The following is a 22,132-nucleotide window of genomic DNA, read 5'->3' as shown; positions in this document are numbered from 1 at the left end:
TGCTTGGTGAAATCCTATTACTCCCCTGCTTCTGCCTGTTCTGCTAGCATTGACCTGATGCACTACAGCTGCCAAACTACTCTCCTGAGCTCAGCATGTCAGACTGCTACAGTACTGAGGCATGGTGTTTCCTGTCTCGCATGCCACACTTATCTAACAATGCTGAAGTCCATCTGAAACACCATGAACCTGTGAGTGGGAAACTCTAGGAACAAAATGTAACTCAAAAATTTATTGCACTATCTAGAGAAAACCTGTGTGGTTAAAATCATGCTGAAAAATCAACATTTGGTGGTGAAAGCTTGGGAGAAAGAAACTCAGAGAATAGAAATAGGCAACATTGCTCATGTCTTGGTAAAGGACACTGTTTTAAGTTATAAGTAATTGAAAATAACAAAACTTAAATGTTCATGCCAATGGATCTGCGGAAGCAACTATGCTACACTGAAAATTAACTAGACTTATTAAACTTAATTTCTGACGCATGTAATATATAATATGACCCATGTATATGATTTTTTTTGACATGTTGGTAATCTAAAAACCAAAGCATGTGCCTTTCATGTAAACATAGAAAAAATATCACTCATGTAATTTACAGTGGTTACTGTGGAGTCAGTTGTAGCTGACGTGACCAATCAAAATTGTTTATTTCAGTAGTTGCCAAAATTGGATCTGTGACCCTATAGGTTGTTAAATCTTAGGAGGGTTTGTAGGTGGTGTCCAGAAATCAAATTACTTTAAAATGTGTCCTTGACTTGTGGTTTATTTTTTACATACTTGCACATTATTGTCAGAGCTTTGTGGATCACAAAGCTCTGACAATAATTGAGAACAAAGGTGTTAAGAGTTAATTTAACACTTGTGAACATATTTCTGTATTACAATTTGTCATTTTTTAACATAAAAAAAATAATGTGTTAAGTGATAATGAAGGCAGAAAATTGCCAGGAAGCGGATCAGCTTTTCTTCTTAGTATGAAATTAATAATGCACTACAACATACTGAAAATTAGTTCCTAGATTTTCTCCAAAGTCAGTCAATGTGTCAAATAACATTTTTGAATGATGAAAATTAAAAACTTCTTCTCTCACCATTGCAGACCTTGTTCTAAATCAGGGCTTTATAATATATTTGCAACCACTCTATCCTGTTTTTTCAAAACTATGTAGTAGGAACAATCTATTGCATACTGTATCATGTGGTTGTGTATGAGTTATTGTAAATATTGTGCTAAATATTGTGCTATACCACAAGATCCTTGGCTGGAGTTGGTTTTTCACATGTAGAACAAAATAAATGTGGACATATGTCTTAACAAAAACAAAAAAAACTAAATAAAACTAATTTGGTCACAAACAAATGCAAATAATCCATTTCTGGTAGCTTAATTGGTAGGTTTTTGATGTTCAAATTAAACTTTTTATCTTCCTGAAAATGTTGTACTGACAAAATTAATATCTCTAAACAAAGTGACTTTTTAAAAAAGAATACTACTGTTGTTGTTGTGGTGGTGTCCTATTTTACATTACTTGCTAATTAATACAAGGAATGACCCAATCCTTTTTAATTTCTGTACAGAAGTTGTGCACACCACATCCTTTCCATGTACTTTATGAAAAAAAAGTTATTGTCACAATAGAAAGAGAAAGAATCAGGGAGAGGATATTAGACCCAAGACCAGCAGAAGGACAATAATGCAAAATCTTCTCAACTAAAGAGTGATTACAACTTCATGAGATAAAAAGATGGAAAACAGTTATGTGGACTTTGCATGGGCTGATTACCGGTTTCAAAGTATACTGTAAGTCACGGTTTCAAAACCATTTAAATTTTCTGTTATACTGTTCCTGCAGTACAACAATATTTTTTTCTTACTGTACAGCATCATGGGGTGATGCTCCACCATCACCCCTTCCCCCCCGGGTGGGTCCCATCTAAAAGAATAAACGAAAGGGGATGCTTCAGCTGTCATAAGAAGATAGAGCGCATCTTGAAGAAAGAATGTTGTCATATGTCCAAAATGTGCTTACGAACAACGGCATCCAGAGGTGGTGACAAGTTACTGTTTTCCTAATTCCTACATTAAAGGCAAGGTGAAGTTTATGCAGTCTTGAAATGAACGAGTTGTATTTAGTATGTGGCATTAGCGAAACAAGTATCACCATGTTACTGGTCACAGCTTGTCTGCTTGAGTGTTTTGGAGTTGTTGGCTTGTGTGTTTGATTCATTTTAAGTGAATGGCAAAAGTACCAAGTACCTCCATAGCTTTACATGAGGAACTCGTTAGTTAAATGCACATTTCATTTACCCATGATTTCCAGTTTTTCTGTGCACCTAAGATCTATATGTATAATTTGCTATGTCAAACATCATTGTGGAATTTAAAACACAATAAAAACTCCTAACTTGATATTACATAAAAAACTGTTGTCACCCAGTATAAGATAAATATCTGATTTATCTTAGATATTAAAGCAGTGGAAACACTGTTGTCCTTTTAGATGTAAACTTTATCAGAATAGCTTAATTATGTTATGTACCAAAAAATAGTCAGTATAAATGTGCACAGAGATTATGATGTGGTTATGGAGAGCTTGTGGTTAAATAATTCACATCTGTTATAATAATTTTTTGGAACAGCAGTGGCTCTGGCAGCAATAGATCATGTCAAATGGTGAAGTTCAGCCCTCGTTTCAGCAGACATTTAAGAAGCAAATTGCCTGTTCATTTCATTTCATATCACATCATGCTAAAGAAAATCCAAAATAACACATTTTAGAGTTGTAATCATCAGATTTTGATAAAGGTGGCATGCCCTAAAATCTAGAATTTTAGGATGCTATTGCAACATTCTAAGCAACACTCCAGGTATATGTTTAATGAGATCATGTTTCAACATGATCTCAAAGTCGATTTTGCATAATCGCCCACTTTGTTCGCGGTTTTCTGGGGCAAATGTAACAACTAAGCTAAGACATTGCAGTTTGGTCTTTGTTTTACATCCAATTCAAGTAAGTATCATTACTAAAAAAGCACTGCTAAATATTGGCATCACTAAACTGCATCAGTGTCCATATTTGTATATTTTCAAACAACAACTTCTGACAATGATTGCTGGAGCAATTATGACAAATATGTCATAGCAGATAGAGACACACTTCACTGAAAGTAACTCTCCTGAAACAGAAGATGGTGGTGCATCTCAAAAAAGCACCCAGGAAATCCTTCTTAATAAAACCTCCTTTGTCTCTTTTAGTCGTCCTGTTCTGTATTATCAGTATGTTGCAGAAAAGTGTTGCAATTAGAGCAGCCTTTGTCATGCAAATCAATTTGACAGCACAACAATCAGTTGGATATGCCGGCTCCTGTCTCTTTCCCCTTCATTCACCTGCCCTCTCCCTCTAGCTCTCCCTGGCATTTGCAGCCATTCCTGCATTTGCATTTTTTTCTTATATAAGGTTAGTGTATGCATTACTCAGGGCAAGGGTGCATGGTTATTAGAGAGATATAATAAATGCTAAATTCAAAATCCCAACATATGCTACACTGTAATCTTAGACACAAAGCGAGATAAATGTCTTGTCTATAGTTCACATTGAATATTCAAAACTAAATCAACAGTTTCACATTTCCTGATTGAACAATTACTGATTTAATTCAAACTTGCACCTCTTTAGAAGCAGCAACTGTCACCTTATGAATCTCACAACTAAATATAAGCACAAATGTGCAGAAAAAAACAATACAAGCCAACCTGACAAATAAAAACATTTTGTGGACAGGGACCAGACTTTCCAGAAGCCATTTGATTTTCTTGTCAATTGTTGATGTTTGCCTTTAAATATCACACTTTCTTGTTTCCATCTCCTCCTCCGCCACTATTGCCTAGTAATTTTGCAGTTATTTTTTGTCAAATGGTTAAACACATTTTTATTATTTCTACCTTTAGATTCAACAAATTTCTTGTACATTTTGTTTTTTTGCTTTATTGACAATTCTGTAATAAACCACTTTCATATTTTGGAGGTTAACACCATGTTCTAATCCTGACTAAGTCCACTGTGTGAGCCAAGCCAGACCCACTAATGTCACTGGAAGGTGTGTATGTCTCAAACTATGCTTGAACCGAGGAGCAACAAACTATAGGAGAGTATCTGGTCTACAGCTGAGCAGACCAGGTCTCTTTTTCCAGCAGCCCATTACTAGCGTGGGGTAATTTGCAATGGCAATGCAAATTAGCCATGTGTTCCTTTCAAACTGTCATCATATAGACCGAAACCAATAATAAGTGTGTGAATAGTAAAACATGCCTGGTTATTCAGCTGTAAGTTTACAGATTTTTTCTGTAAACAAGCTAAATTAAAACACAAAGATTGCTGGATTAATAGTATACTTTGGAGGGGAAAAAAATTCTGTATTTTCTTGAAAATTTATGGTTATTCTCTGTTTATGTTCTCGCGACTTGTTTCTGTTTTTGCGGTAGAACGTCCCATTTTCCAAAGAGCGTTACAGATTTGTGCTTTTCAAACAGCAAATAATACTTTGGAGTCAAATTAAAAACAATATTTTGTTTAAAGTGATGGCAGTTAAAATTTCAATAAAGGTGGCAATAAGCAAGTAAAAGTTGACACTGTTGCAATTATTTAATCTTTCCACAGTCTTACCGTGACGCTCAGGAAGAGCGCAGCAAATATCACGGTCGGACAGTGGGTAAGCGGGGTGTCTGGTCAGCCTGATACGTAAAAGCACACACAGATTCAGTGTGACCCCCCAAACTGTGCTACGAGTAGAAAAGCATCTCTTAAGACTTGGGGAGGATTAATATATGAATATGCACACTGAAAATGTGTTTGCGGCTGTCATATATAATCACATGATTTTAAAAAAATGATCTAAATTCATATTCAAGTTTTTAGTTATGTGCAGAAGCAAGATGAGAAGACAGTCTAGTAAAATCAGAAGGAAATAACTGCTGCTTTTTCTAAGAGTCAAACAGATTTCTTTTGACAAAAACAGAGAAAATTTTAAATATATCATAAAAGAAAAAGACGTGGGCAAGAGATAAGAGAGCATATGCCAGTGCATAAAAGTAAAAGAGACAAGGAAATCGAAGCTGCAGGAAGGTCTGTATGCCTTAAAACTGAAGTCTCAATCTCATGTAGTTTTCTTCGTTAAAAGAAAATCCAAGAGCTTTGTAAAGGCATTGCCTTGAAAGTCATGAATAAACATTGGATTCACTTTCTGTGCATACATCATACATCACAAGTGGATACTATCTAATGAATTATATTTCTCACCCCCAGACACATGAAACACCAGTGAAATTCCCAACCAACCCATTCAGCCACACAGTTGTAAAACAGACCACAGACAAACAGAAAAGGAAGGCCTGAAAATGCTGCATATACCAAAGAGATGCTTTGTCTAAACTGTCGTTCTACATAGGCCTGCACTCCATCTACCTACTAATCAAGCTTTATGCTAAAATTGAGCAAGAAATTGAATCACAAGTTCTGAGAAGTCCACTCAATCGCAAGAACAGGTCCAGGAAATCAACAATTATGCCTTGCTAATAATCAAATACCTTGCGGAGAAAATTAAGTTAGTCTAAGAAGGAAATTCAGATCACAGATTTTAAAAATTCCCCATGCATGGTAGACTCCACTCTAAAAGAGAAAAATGGCAATTCACATTGTCGCAACCTTTGTACATTCATGATGAATGTTGACATTACAAAGACAAAGCTGAGTATCTACATACGGCTTGGTCAAGTTAACCAGCAAGTCTCCCAGCATTTGCCCAAAAACTCAATAGTGGTTCTACTGTAGATGTTGCAAAGGGTTTAATTTTCTTAAATGCATTCTAAAGAGTAATATGCCTCTAAAATGAGAGACTGTAATAAAAAAATATGTTGCGGCTATTTCTTTATAACAAAAGGCTGCTAAGAAATGTCTTTAAAAAGTCCAGTTGGAAATAGCATTTATGGTAATGTGTGGGGTTATAGAAAAGAGACTATCATTTCAAATGTATTTGATTTTGTTCCTGAAAGTGTGGGTGTATAAACTTTGAGGAGCCTTAGGCAACCATGTTGCAGGACATTTCCACAATGGATCATTTAAAAATATCCATCAAAGGCATAAACTAATTAGACAAAGTCCATGCATCCATGAGTGTTTATGTATGTCAGAGTATATACATTGTAGGGCAGAGGGATGTACACCTAGCCAACCGTGAGAGCAGTGTTGTGCAGCCAACTGCAGTAATTTCTTTGATCATTTTTAATGGCCATTCTTTCATGTGAGGCTGCCTCTCATACACATCCCCCTGCAGGTGTCATCTCATTCCTTCAGCTGCAAGATTAGTATGCGGCAGGCAATAAAAAGCCAGACCATTACACTGTGCAGCACACATGCACAATCTCAACACAGTGGGATCATTACCTTTTCAAAGGATGATATCAGCTCACTGTCTGCAGAGAGACACAAAGAAAGCAATGCAGGCTTACCAGAGAAGAAACCAAAGGCAGACAAAAAATAAATAAATAAAAAAAACAGCAAACCACAGCTGCATTTGGGTTGAAAGGGTTGAAAATCGCTTCATCAATCAGCATCCAAAATGATGAGAGACAGGCATGCAAAGACTTAAGATCTAGTTTTATGTGAAGACTTAATCAAGACAGCAACACTTAAATTAAGTGAAAAAGTTGGTGTTATTTCACAACACATGGGTAATTTTTTCTCATTATGGTTCCTATTTTATATTTTCATCTTAACAAACATCAATCTATTATCTAATATGCTTATCCTTGTGTTATGCTGATGCCAATTTCCAGCGGTCAACGAGTGAGAAGTGGATTACGCCTTGGACAGGTCACCAGTCCAGCACAGAGACAAACAGGACAAACAACCATGCACATTCACAATCACAACTAAGGAGAATTTAGAGAGACCAATTAACCTAACAATTATGTTTTTGGACTGTAGGAGGAAGCTGGAGTACCCAGAAAGAACCCAGAGAACATGCAAACTCCATGCAGAAAGATCTCTAACAGGGATTTGAACCCAGGACCCTGTTGCTGCAAATCAACAGCGATACCAGATATAAATGTTAATGTATAATAATGTTCACAAACATATATAAAAATGCCAAACAGAAACCAAAAAAAGAATCCAAACTCCAGCTTTATGTTAGCATGGACCTTACCAGAGGGGCCGCGTTTCATTGGCTGATGCCCATTCTACGTGGTCACGTGCGTGGCCGTCTCACAAAGACACGCTTCCTGTTAGCTAAGTACAGCATAATGGCAGAACTGATACAACTTCTACACCTTGAAGCCTGTCTGCTACACAGTCTTACGTTAGCTAAACAGATCAATATGCAATGTCTACTGTTTCTGACATACACTAGAGATTTTATTTTAGCAGAAAAGGCTTTGGACTAAACTGTTACTCATGTTAGCCAAGCTAGCACCAAGTACAGCTAGTCAATCAACCATCGCTGTGTTCAGGGAAGCGCTGATTAATAATCGAGAAATAAATATCAAGCCTGGAAACTTGATATCGTAACGGACTGAATGTTATGATTTTAACGTAATCTTTGCTCGTCTTGCGGGGCGCAGGCGGTTGCCACGGTAACAGGTGTGCTTAAACTACAAAGAGAGAGAGAGAGACTAAAAAGGTAGGAGTGGTTTTGAGTTGATCACCTGTTCGGGTTATTTTACCTTTGTTTCCCTTTGCTGTGGCGCATTACAGCCGCTGTAGTTTCTAAACGTTGGACTAATAACCTCGTTCGTTTGTGAGTTTACGTCATTCACAACAAACATCAAATAGAACAAATATATTTCATAAAATTTTAACAAACAAATGGCGATAATTATGTGAAATTAAATTAATTATATCCCAACTTCAGAAGATTTGCTTTTACCTTTACAGAGTTCTTTGGTTCCTCCTATCAGTCTGTAGCTTCTCATATTGACGTCATCAAACCAAATTTCAGATCTACCATAACTGACTGACACCTGCTGGCCTCAGGTTTGCAACCAGCTTGTGACAGAGAAACCAGTAACCTCCTCCCAGATGATGACATGAACTTGTTAGTTCCTCTGTCCATTGTAGTAGCTGATATATTGTGAAAATCCGGTAGAAATTATGCACTAATCAGTCATGTTTACGTAGAAACATCGTGCCGCGAGACTTTGTTTGTGAGACTTGCGGTCACGTGGGTCGGTTGTGGTAAGGTCCATTGACAATAGTCAGGAAAAAAGGAAAGAGAAAACATCAAAGGCAAAAACTAAAAACAAATACTTGGCAGAGTATTTAACTGGTCCTTTGACTTACTTAAAAACCTGTGTAACTGTAAGATGATAGCAGGTAAAAACTCTGTCTTGTCAACAAAAAGAAGATCAATGACATTTGTGAATTTTCTTAAATCACAATGTTTAATCCTTAATAATACATGATGAAAAGCTCATATCCTGCAACCTCATGCAGCACCTCCTCATTCACAGTGGTGCAGTATAATTTATGTTTGATCAATTTTGGTAGCTCTTCTAACTTGCTCACACTTCAGCCAGCACCTTTAATTTGAGTGTTTATTTGTGTACTAGACAATATACTATAATCATTATGTACACAGTTTAAGGTTGATTGGTGTTTCCAAAGAACTTTTAAATGCATGCTGATCAAGAATTTCTATACTGCCCCATATACTGTATCCATCAATAACAAACATTATTTAAAAAATCTATAAAGCAAATGGATCAGCAGGTCCTTCATAATGAATACAAAGCTGTGCAATCACTATCTAAAATGTAGAACATGAACACAACGCATTTAGGAACCGGAAAGACTCACATACAGTCATCATAAAAAGCGTGATGACTTAATTTAAATTTTTGGGTATCAAAATATAGAATCTTGTATATGTGATATTAAATTAGGTTTTTACAACAACAACAACAAATATATATATATATATATATATATATATATATATATATATATATATATATATATATACATATTAATTGTTTTTATCTTGTAACCAGGTTGCTATGTATTGCAAATTTTTTGCTCAGGTCCCTCTTGAAAATGAGATCTAGATCTCAACGGGGTTTACCTGATTAAATAAAGAAATATAAAAAATAAAAAAATATATACATATATATATATTGCACATGTTGAAATTCATTTAAAGAAAACACTTCTGCTAAATTATTCACTATTGGGAATGTTCAAATCCCTATAGCGGAAAAAATGTAAACTACCAAAGTTTTTTAAGCATGACTTAAAAATACAAAATCAAAATGTCAAAAAAGCAAAGCAATTTGTGATAGTTTACGTCTGTATTTGAGATTGCAAAAAGATACGCTTATTTAATGTTTTTTCCATCTCTTTTTCCTTCTTTACTTCGACTCCACGGACATACTTCAAATAATTTGACTGCTTTACATTCAACAAAAGCTACTTAGCCCTGATTCAAGTTCATAAGCCCATTAATCACCAGAATCTGATAATATCAATTATTTCAGTTAACAGGGGAAGTCTAGATCAAACCCCCCTTTTACTAAATCCTTCCATTTAACCACCACACATATGGATTCAGGCTAATTGGAGTAAAGTGGAGCGTTGTGAGGGGCTGCTGAAAAGTTCCATTAAGCATATATCTATATATTTTTTAAAATAAAATACATAATTCACTGATCATTCATAAGTAACATATATCAAGCCTAGACATAAGTGATTAGTTTTCCTGAATCTAGATGTCAGCTATTAAGTTTCTATGTAATAGCTAGTTAATTGGATATTTATTAACTGTAACATGAAATTGTTTTGATTGTAAGGGAATTAAAAAATGTAAGTAATGCAAATTGATTAGGCAAAACTATCTGGTCTCTTTTTGTGCATCTATTTTTCAACTGCAAATTGTGTTCATAATTTTTCTTATGCCTAAATAATCTGGTTTGTCTTTCGAAGTGAAGTGTTTTTTTGTGAAGAAAGAAATTTATGTTAAATTTAAGATGTTGATTTTACTGTAAAATACATTTAGAAATTTAAACACTTGTTCCATATCACTCAGCCCTCCACTGTACAATATAATGCTTAATGAAAGATGAAGTTGTAAATAAGTTTCTAAACATAACTTTAAAAAATCTTGTGTTTAGACAACAAATGTTAAAATACTTCATGATTGCATATTGTATTTATTTCTGTTTAAATCATTATTCAGTGTCAGTCTTTGGCTACTTAACTGACTCACTTCTTGATCGTCAGATATGGCCAATGTCAAATGAAATATTTATCAATGTGATATTTAATAAGCCAGCTTAACTCTAATACCCTGGATATGTTCACATGATTGTCATATCAGCCTCCACACATTTAGAGGTGACATGACTGCCAAGGACAATCATGCAAAAAATACTAAGGGTTCAATGTCATGACTGACCATATTTTTTAGGAAGACTTTTAATGTAAGGGGATTTTAATGTATCCGCTGATTTTTTGTCCAGCATAGTTTCGGCCAATACAACAGCAGCGGGGAGCAGTAGGTCTTCCGCTATGGTGAACGGTTTTTTGGCTTTAGCAACGAGCAAAGACACCGCGTAAGAAGCCTCCAGGGCTTTGGCTGATGTAGTGGAGGCTTTTTGCATTGTGGCTTGGGATGACTTGAACTCAGAAAGTTTTCTCCTGAAGAACTCCGGTGGCTTACCAACGTGAGTAGGAAAGGACCTTTTGAGAATCCAATAAAAACAACAACAACAACAAAAACTGTTGCATAGTCTGTATATCACTGTAAAAATTGCTATTTTTCTGTCTGCAGACAATATATCAAAGTATGATCTCTAATCATGGGATGCAATTCAGGGTTTCCCCCATACAACTAGCCAAGCCTAGTGGTATTGACTCTAGGGCAGTCATCCAGCGATTTTCAGTGTTTTTGAGTTATAAAATTAAAAAATCTCACTAGGTAATTGTGTGCTATAGGAAGACATTATCAACAATACCTAAACACCAACTATAAAGTCTTAAAAAAAAAAAAACCTAACCTGGTGGGGTCAAAAGTAAAACCAAGTGGCCTATAATACATTGGGGAAATCCTGCAATCTGTTTCAGAAATGTAAAGTCAGCTTACCATCAGCTGATTGTTGATTGCCCCAAAACGTAGAAAATTGTATGGTTTAAGCTGTTGAGTATACTGTACATATTTGAAAAATCTTGTGAAAGTTTGAACAAACTCGCAGTTGGTAAATGATGGAAATATATATATAAAAAATAAGTTTACATTTAGTCCCACTGATTAAAGGGTCCCTCACTTTCTCCATTAATAGCAATGATATACAGTTATCTTTACACTCACATTACATGTTGGAAATTTGTAAAACAGTAAACCTCTTAAATATTTACTTGTAAATAGTAAATATATCATATATACAGATGTGTATATTAAATTATATTTTAATTTTGGATCAGTAAACATTTTTTTGCAGATAAGTACATTGCTTATATTTCTAATGTCTTACATTTCTAATATTATTTACCAGAGACAACTGGTAGAGACAAATCAAAAAAGCTCCAGCAATAAAAAAAAAATAGGATAGTTATAGGATTGCTACCCTGTCACTTTAAGATTTTATTTATTTTTAATTTAGTAAAAACCAGCAACCAAATACCAATCATCTTTAGTGTTTAGATTAGCTAACATCTGGAATATCAACAGCTCCTAGGATAATCAGCATGTCAATCAATGATTCACGTGAGTCCAGCTTTTAGAGGGTTCCTAAGGTGGCTGGTCACCGCATGCTCAGTTAAACTCAACAGCAGTGCTAAAGTGTAAACAAAGACAAATATGAGCCCAGGATTGACTTACTGATCAATTCTATTGATCACTTTATCCCCTTTACATTTATGTCTTACCCTTTAGATGTTCCACTCTCAAGCTTCAAGCTCTCAATCACAAGAAAGTATGACCCAGCCACAATCCAACACAACCTGCACACTAGAGGGAGACAGAGGAAGAGGCCCAACTAATTCCATACAGAATTAAAAAGTAAGTACTCCCTCTAACAAGTCCAAAGTTGTGTGTGTCAGCATATCAAATATGTATAAGTAAAGTACAAAACCATACAAAAATCACCACATTACACAATATCCTTGCCTAAAAAAAACTAAAATAAATAAAGTTTTTAAGCCAGACTGCATAGTTATTTACAGATTGTAATAATCAATTTCAATGACTTTGCATATTTTATAAAAATACAAAAGATTATCAGCTATGCTCTTAAGATTTACGAATGAAAACCAGAGTGCATCAAGCTCAAATAAATGTCATGCTCTAATGCAGGGGTCTCAAACTCCAGTCCTCGAGGGCCGCAGTCCTGCAACTTTTAGATGTGCCTCTGCTGCACCACACCTGAACAGAATAATTAGTTCATTAAGGCTCTGGAAAACTGATCTACACAAGGAGGAGGTCATTAAGTCATTTCATTCCAGTGTTTTGTACCTGTGGCACATCTAAAAACTGCAGGACTGCGGCCCTCGAGGCCTGGAGTTTGAGACCCCTGCTCTAATGGAACTATAAATATGCAAAAACTACTTTTCTGGGGAAAAACTTATTTTGATCAACAAACATCAAGCCAGACAAAAAGAAAAAAAAAGCCATGTTTCTGGTACAAAAAATTTTACTTCTCATAGAATCTTTCTGAGAGAATTACATCCAGCTAAATATTACATTTGGTAAACCTATTTGGAAAAAAAAAAATTCAAAGTAAGTTTTCTCCAACAAACTGGTCTCTGAGTTAGCATATTCCTTCATTGAATCCTTGTCTTTCTTTCAGCAAGTATGCAACAGATTAGTATAAAATAAAATGCAACAAAATTTAAGTTTGACCCTTATAAAACCACAAATTTACTTGTAAAAAGTTTGACTTGTTGAAAAACTACAACAAACCAAGTATTGTCACATGAAACAATCTAATATCAATAGTCAGTCAACTAGATCCAGGACTGAGGGTTTCTGTACCAACACATAGTTCCATCAATTCTACACTGATGATGGATTTTTATTCTTGCTCTTTTCTCAAAGCATCCATTTCAGATGAGATGAAAAAGTAATATTCCTGCAATAAACCTTGATTTACACCCTCCCCTTCCCTGTTCTCCCTCTTCCTTTTTTTATTTGATCATTTAGCAAGGATCATATAACTGTATATCAGACACAAATGAAATCAGGTCTCATGCACATTAAGACCATGTCTTTCTGCAGCTAACATCCCCTCCAACCCAACTAGCCAGCTCCACAGCAAGCCAGGGGCAGAGTCCCCATTCATTTTCAGGCCCATTTCCTTCTATGATTAGGCGATCAATCAATCCTAGCATTCAGTCTCATCAAGCGGACGGGATTATCTGCCCATCTTTCCCACTGCCTGTTTCAGCTTTCCCCCTCCCACACACACAGCAGCACATTAACATCAGATCAAGTATCACCCAACACAAGCAGTGTGCCGTATTCTCTGACCACAAACAGACAGCTTCTCATCTTCGTCAAATCCATTCCATCTTCTGCAACTTGCTGTGCTCACAGATGCACTCTCTCTCTCTCACACACACACACACCCACACAACACAAACACATACATAATCTAAGTGCTAATTATTTTTTCTTGCATTGATACAAGGATCTCCCACATCCTGCCAGAAGATCAAAGATGTTTGATGAAAGCAGAGGTTGAAACCGAGTTTAGGATCTTGTTTCTGATGAGAGGTGCTATTCATGAACTAACTGTAAGAAACTGATATTGTCTAATTAGATGATTACATAGGGTCAAAAAATTCTGCATGCCTTTGGTGTTTCAGAGGCAAAGTTTTTGAAACATTTATTGATACTGGGAGTTTAAATCACAGTCTGAATATTATTAATTGCTTCCTAATAATAAATGGATTACACATCTTTTCTAAGGGGATTTAAACTAAAGTAAAATATCTGCATGGCTACAGTCTTCTCTCCTTTCCTTTGTTAATTCGCTATTTTTCCAGGGTTTGGGTCATTAAAAGATTGGTAAGAAATTAGCAGTAAGAACATAGACTGTGCAATCAACATAGATGTAAGTATTATAAACAAGAGCTAACTTTTCAGAAAAGTTGGTTTGTCTACACAGTGCATTTTGTGATGCATTTAATTTGACTGTGTTAACTCCTTACTCATGAAAAAGTTGTATTATTTGGCATATACCTATTATTTGGCATAGATTATAATAAAGATGCTTCATTAAAGGATTGTACCAAATTTTCTAAAAGTCTGGAAATAAAGTGTTGATATGATTTAAAAAAAAATACATTTCAGGTTTAAAAAAAAGTTTTAATGAAATTGTAGGGACATTATGTCAGGCATACAAAGACCATTCTTTTGCTCATAAGTAAAACTTTTTTTATATTTTTTATGAAAGACGATTAAATAAATGATCAAGCTGTGTAGCAAAAGAGAAAAAAATAATAAATTATAAATATGAAGACAGTAAGGCCAGCAGTATTTAATGTCTCTTCAGATAGGCACCTTGTAAAATGGACATTTTCCTTACAGATGAAAATATTTCATGAACTTTGCTCTGTGGTAAAAAGCTTTTTGATGTAACAGTGCTAATTCATAAAACAGCACTGATGAACCTTTCATGCTTTCAGGATACACTACCTTTTATTAACCATGTGCTAAGTTAATAACATATTACCTTGGAAAGATTTTGAACTCACGGCTTTTTTGTCCGTAAAACAAAAAACTATTCAAGTAGTAATCATGCTAGAAGGGAAAAAAATAAAAAATTCCCATAAGCTTTTCACCTTATGTACTTTATGTCATCTAGACTAATATGTTAGCTAATTGAAATAGTAAATTTCCTGACATAGTCCTTGTCATAGAAAAATAGAAAAAAATATTTTTACCAAAAAAAAAATTATTCAGTCATGTCTACCAGTGCAAAACCATGCTCTTAATGTTTTTAGCACATAAGCATTGTGTCCGATTGCAAGCCGACCCAACTAATTTACTTAAATTATAGGCCCAACCTAAAACCAACATGATATTTTAATTAAGATTTTACTGCCTTTGATTTTGGACCATTCTTTGAGTAAGCAGTGTGACTTCTCTCATATTTAGCTTTTGTTCAATATCTTCCAGCTCCATTTTGTTGCTTGTAATTGCAGGGTCAGTAAAACGTAAATCGTCTGGGGTATGTGACTGAAAAAAGAGCATATAAAATACACCACACACCTGTAAATATGAAGCCTAGCAGTAAATTCAAACTGGAAGACTCTTCATCTCACCTGCCCAGCTAATCACCTCATCAAGCTCCTCCTCCACAGCTTGTTGGTGTTGGTCTTCTTCTCCTCATCTCTTCCAGTCATCGGGCTTTGCTTCCTTCTTAAAGTCCGGCATCCTTTCTACACCTGCTCCTCAGTCGAGCTTCAACCCACCTCCACCCCTTGTCCACTTTCAACTCTCGACTTCTTCAGTATCCTTTCAGTTCTTCGGCATCTTCGCCACAACCAGTGTCCACGCCCCAGGAGGAAGACGTCCATAATCTTTATCTACAGCGGCTCATTCTCTACGACAACGATTAGCAGCACCACTTCTTCTGCTGGGGTCCGAGCATCAAAGATTGTTATTTGTCAAATAAACTTTCTAACAGCTACTTTCTCTTTGTGCGTGTCTTTTCAGGTTGGAAGCCTGTTTTTATCTTCTTTTTTTTTTTTACAGTACGGTAAACTTTCACATTGAAATAAATAATATCGGCACTAACCAGGTAAACCTTGCAAATACCACCAACAATAGCAAAGTTTTACTTTGTATTGTATTTAAATTTCAATCATGAAATGGTGGAGAATTGAAGGTAACTTTGAGACATCCATTCTCTCTTTGAGGATAGAATGCCCAGTTGATATAAGGGCATTAATGTAGTTCTATTAATATAAATAAATATTTCCTTAAATATCCTCTCAAGATCAACGCACAGAAATCACAATGGTAAATCATTAAAATTTCCTATTTATGACAAGTGCAGTAAACTGACTTGCCAATGTTTCTCTGTAGAGCTCTCGACTGCCTGGGGAAGCTGAATTTGCAATGATAAATGGGTTTAATAAGACACTTGAATCCTCCTTTGCAGAGTTCAAAACATGCTGTTGTGTGAGTTCTACAAAGAGCAGTGTCTTCCAAGTTGGCATGGAGTCATAAAACAGACAAGGTTACTGCTAAATTCAAAATGTTTCTTACTGAAACAAAACTTTAAAATGATCTGAAAAATAAATTCAAATAGAAAACTGAATGTAAGAAACAGACTGGTCTGTTTTTTCTCCTCTAATGTGAGTGGTGAAAATATAAGTCAGGGTAAGGTGGAATGTGAAGGGAGTATAAAAAATTCTTCTTTGCTACAATATATCTTCTTGTAGAGTAGCCTTGACCTACTGGATTATCTTGATACCACCTATCTATTTAACTCCTGTGGATACACCAACATCCCCCTAGTTCGCCTTATCTCTGACAGGGCCGTGTAATAAATTTGGAACTGGTTGAAACTTAGAGAGAAAGAAGCCTGCAGATGAACACAATTGATGTTACGGTCAAAGCTTCAGATACTAAGCTTGAAAGTTTTTAACTATTGTGATAAAGCCTTTAACTGAAGATAATGCTGGTTAAACAGTGAATGCTACAGACAAATTGTGATGACAAAAACATAGTTGTTATTCAATTTAATTCCAATTTACTGTCATGTGCAAGTACTAATGGTACATTATTACATTATAAGACAGATCCCATTAATATTGTAGAGTACAATTAAAAGTAGAAGTAATACACCATTCCTGTCATAATTAAATATTTCAAGATTTTAAACTGTTTTCACTTAAACATGTGCTTAATAATATATTTAACTTTAGTGATTGTAATGCATGAGGCTGTTAAATGTTAGGGTTTATATGTGAAGGACACTCAGAGTGAATGCAAAGACTTACGACAAAATAAAATAACAGGATTAAAGTACTGTGTTCAGTCTCTCGGCTGAACAAGCAGAACATTAAGGCTCATCTCAATTTTCCAGAACACATCTTGATGATCCCCAAGACTTGTAGGAAAACATTCTGTGGACTGACAAGACAAAAGTTTAACTCTTTCAGTTGTAAAAGTAACACTGCATTTAAGACAAAGAGCATCACATCATAAGTAAAACATGGTGGTGGTAGTTTGATAATCTGGGCAGTTTTGATACTTCAGGATCTGGAAGATATGCTGTGATAAATGGAACCATGAATTCTGCTGTCTACCAAAAATATAAATTCTGAAGGAGAATGCCCAGCCATCTGTTTGTGTTCTCAAGCTGAAACCAATTTGAGTTCTGCAGCAGAACAATGATCCAAACATGACTTCGGAGTGGCCTATTCAAAGTCCTGGTCTGAATCTTATTGAGATGCTGTGGCATGACCTATGGCTAAATTAGAACAATTCTGCAAAGATGAATGGGTCAAAATTTCTCCACAGTGCTGTTGCTGTTCATTGCAATTGTTGCTGCTAAGGTAGACCTGAAAAACTGCCTTTTGTGTTTGCTTATGTATCTTTAAAATATATTTAACATGGTTTCATGTTCTGAAACACTGAATGGTGACAAACATGCAAAAAAAGAGGAAATCACGAAGCAGGCAAACACTTTTTCACACCACTTTATGTAAAAGTACACTACCTAATCCACATAGCCGACATTTATTCATTAGATTTTTTGCAACAATATTCCCAAAACAGAAGAAAAAAATTATGTCCCAGCTAACTGAGAATGACACAGCTCCACCTGTTGGCTACTTAATTAACAATAGAGATGGAATTCAATAGTGATGTATAAGTTTTAAAACTAAATTGAAAATTTCCAGCTAATACTAAATTGCAGTTACAACTAGTAAAACATAATGATAGCTAAAGTGAAAAGATTTGAAGAGATATGTCAGTCATAGTCAAGGTTAAGTGCACAAAAAATAATATTGTATGTGTTGTATTCAAAGCAATACTGTGTATTATGCATCACAAACAGGGAAACTGAAATATACTGAATGAAATTCTACTTTTCAACCCCACAGAAAGATTAATGTTGGAGTGTGTATTATTATAAACAACAATACACCTGTTTTCAATAAAGGTTATAGGTTAAAAGAAAAAGATGAACAAACTGTTTGTGCATTTTTTATTCAGGGTATTGCGGTAAGCATCAGCTTCTCTGACTACTGTCTTATTTCTCGAGACAAACATAGGTGAAAGAGCAATGCATTTGCACATGGTCAAAATGTACTGTACTGTAGTAAAACTTTAATTTATTTATGTGTAGAATGTGCTCATAAAAAGGAGTTATCTATGTCCCTATATATGCATTTACATTTGGTATAATTCTTATCTTGACAGTAAGACAAGCTTTCATGAAACATAGAAGGTCAAGCAAATCTGTTCACTCAGCCTAAAAAAAGAGAAACATAACCATTAAAATATTTGGTGATTCTAATTTAAACTTAAGAATGTGCATTATATTTCCCTCATGTTGGCCCTGTGATGGGACTGTGTAGGAAGGACATAACCCATCTCCTCTGTCTTTCTACCTGTTTCATTTACATGCCTTTACTTAAAATACTGAACCAAGATGAGATTCTGAAATTGTCCATCAGATTATATAAAGTCACTGCTGTGTGTGAGTGGGGCCTCATTGTTTACAGATAAGTAGCCTACTTTAGGTCAGCTTACATCTGACCCAAAGCAGGTATCTGTCTATGTAAGATTAGAGGAAGTGCTGAGGATGCAGGGACCTGCCACTTGCCCCTATATATACACAGTACAGACCAAAAGTTTGGACACACCTTTCTAATTCAATGGGTTTTCTTTATTTTCATGACTATTTATAAGGCAAGAAATCCCACTTATTAACCTGACAGGGCACACCTGTGAAGTGAAAGCCATTTCAGGTGACTACCTCTTGAAGCTCATCAAGAAAATGCAGAGTGTGTGCAAAGCAGTAATCACAGCAAAAGGTTGCTACTTTGAAGAAACTAGAATATAAGGGGTATTTTCAGTTGTTTTACACTTTTTTGTTTAGTGCATATTTCCACATGTGTTATTCATAGTTTTGATGCCTTCAGTGTGAATCTACAATGTCAATAGTCATGAAAATAAAGGAAACTCATTGAATTAAAAGGTGTGTCCAAACTTTTGGTCTGTACTGTATATATATACAGTATATATATATATATATATATATATATATTAGAAAGAATTAGAAAGGTGTGCATATATACCTTTTAATTCAATGAGTTTCCTTTATTTTCATGACTATTGACATTGTAGATTCACACTGAAGGCATCAAAACTATGAATAACACATGTGGAAATATGCACTAAACAAAAAAGTGTAAAACAACTGAAAATTCCCCTTATATTCTAGTTTCTTCAAAGTAGCAACCTTTTGCTGTGATTACTGCTTTGCACACACTCTGCATTTTCTTGATGATCTTCAAGAGGTAGTCACCTGAAATGGTTTTCACTTCATAGGTGTGCCCTGTCAGGTTAATAAGTGGGATTTATTGCCTTATAAATAGTCATGAAAATAAAGAAAACCCATTTTAATTAGAAGGTGTGTCCAAACTTTTGGTCTGTACTGTATAGATAGATAGATAGATAGATAGATAGATAGATAGATAGATAGATAGATAGATAGATAGATAGATAGATAGATAGATAGATAGATAGATAGATAGATAGATGCACACACACAAATATACATATTTGTACATAACTTTATATTCTACCCATCTATATCATACACACATTCACAACCACACCTACTATAATCAAATTCTATGAAATAAATTAGTTTTCTTTAAAAATCGAATAACTATTTGTATATGTTTACTCCCCAAATTCTTCCTCAAAATATCTACTAAATTAACCTTTTCCTTAATACATTCAAACTATCTCCTCATATATCTTCTCTATCTTTCATATGATATTCTAATATAACATGTTCAATTGTTTCATATATTCCACAGTGATCACATATGCCAGTAGTATGCTTTTGAATTTTAAAAAGTGTATAATTAAGTCCTGTATATCCAAATCTTAACCTTGTTATCACTCTTTCCTCTTGTTATCACTCTTTCCTCCTTTCCATTTCTTCTTTCTCCTATATCTTCTGAATTTTATAATCATCTTCCTGTTTTTTCTTCAACCCACCTTTTTGGGCAAGCCTTGCAAGCACCTAGTGTAAAATGACATTTTATAGACCGGAAATGACCGAGCCGCTTATCCCCGAACACAGAAGCTGACTTGCAAAGAGTCTACCACTGCAGTTAATCCATGAGGCGCCCGGTTCGTTGTAGTAGTCTTTTTCTGCTGGCTGCTGTCTCTTACTTTACTTAACTCTGCTGCTGTTTCTATTTTTGTTGTCACAAATTTCTCAGTCTCTCTTCGTAAGTTCTGTACGTCAATGTGACTGTGTAGGCTCTTTCCATTCGTGGATTGAACAGGCAGTATGGTAATTAGTTTGAGCGCTGCTGCCATCTAGTGGCTGGAGGCTTGTTTATTGTTCAAGTATCAATAAAGACTACATGCCTCTGCCAGATTATTCTTGTAAATAAGAATTTTTCTTGATAACTCACCTAGTTAAATAAAAATAAAAGTCTATTATAAATGTATTTGGTTGCTGTCATCTTACCTTCTATGCAGACTTGTCATCCAGTTCTTACTGCAGAACAGCATGATACTGCCACTGCCATGCTTGACAGTAGGAATCGAGTTAAACAAGTGATTAAGACTAGAGAATTATGATTCCTCCTGTGAGACAATGAGTTTTGGATTCTGAAAGTTTAAACTGGTTGCAATGTTCATCTGGTCCCTTTACCAAAAAGGCATAATTAACGGAATACCATCTAAAACACCATTACCACAGAGATTCCTATAATCTGTGATAAATACCCTTCATTCCTGATTACTTGAGTTAATGCATTCAGATAATAATGCCCTTGGCAACTCCAAATTTCTTCCATTTCCAATAAATAAAGACCACAGTGCTTTTTTGGGATGTTCAGTGGTGCCAAATTTTCCCAGATTTGTGCTTTGACACAATGCTGTCATGAAAGCCTATAGATACATCATTTGAATTAACTGCTGATGTGCACTGTCAACTTAAATACAGAAGTGTGTTCCACTCCAAGTCCTTTTCAGTGAACTGAATTAATTGGGGTGACCTCAAATTAAGCTACAAAATCTTTTCAAGGAAGTTCTGTGGAAACCAGATGCCCTTGAGTGCTTTTTTTCCTCATGTAGTTTTGCAGGAGCTCAATTTTAAGTGTTAGAGCAGGAGTCTGCAACTCCAGTCTTCAAGTACTACTCTCCTGCAACGTTTAGATGCATCCCATTGCAAACACACCAGAATCAAATAGTTAATGGCCAAGTCTGTGTGAATATTTTCCAGTAACACTGTACACATATAACTAACGATAGCTGTGGAATAAACATATTACATGAACTTGAAAAATGCTTTAAAAATTCTAATAAAGTAACATTATTTACATAGGACTATATATGAAGAATATACCTCATCTACAACTCTTTTTAAACTGCCACTTGTAGAAGAGAAGCAGGTTTTTGCTGTGACAAAGTCTGCTGTTGAAAAGAAGACCTGCAGTGTCAAGCGCTTAAAGTGGCTGTATAAAAGACAGCTTCATTGGATTGATGCCAGAACTTGCTCGTGAAATAAGCCGTGCTCTAGCATTACAACCAAGACCAGACAGACTGGATGACCTGCTTTTTGAGAAGATGGACTTTATAGACTTAACTAAATGCCAGTTTATTGGACCGGGCCAGTAAATACATATTAAACAAATGCAAAACCTTATTTTAAAAGAACAAAATATGAAAAAAGTTTTAAAACAAGTTATTAATTTATTTTCTTGAAGTAAGAAGACTATTCCAAGGTGAGAAAAATACTAATGACACTTTATTCTTAGATTTACAACTTTTGTTGATGTTAATTAAAAATGATGGAAAAAAATGAAATCATCTCTTTAGTCAGAAGAATTTCATAAAAAGAGCTTACTCCTTGGGGCTGGTGTGAATT

At 35.1% G+C, this 22,132-nt stretch overlaps 1 long non-coding RNA gene across 1 annotated transcript; it reads right to left on the bottom strand.

Moving 5' to 3' along the window:
- Positions 1 to 375: 375 nt before the first annotated feature.
- Positions 376 to 14,778, bottom strand: LOC116719015 (uncharacterized). The gene is made up of 3 exons (XR_004339049.1): positions 14,768 to 14,778; positions 6,862 to 6,863; positions 376 to 2,855 (listed from the first exon to the last, which is right to left on the bottom strand). It is a non-coding gene; the product is annotated as an uncharacterized LOC116719015 (long non-coding RNA).
- Between the last annotated feature and the right edge of the window lie 7,354 nt (positions 14,779 to 22,132).

The sequence above is a fragment of the Xiphophorus hellerii genome, chromosome 4 (genome assembly GCF_003331165.1).
Source record: "Xiphophorus hellerii strain 12219 chromosome 4, Xiphophorus_hellerii-4.1, whole genome shotgun sequence".
Classification (NCBI taxonomy): Eukaryota; Metazoa; Chordata; class Actinopteri; order Cyprinodontiformes; family Poeciliidae; genus Xiphophorus; species Xiphophorus hellerii.
Note: the sequence above shows the minus strand (reverse complement) of the source record. Positions and strands in the feature narration are given on the sequence as shown.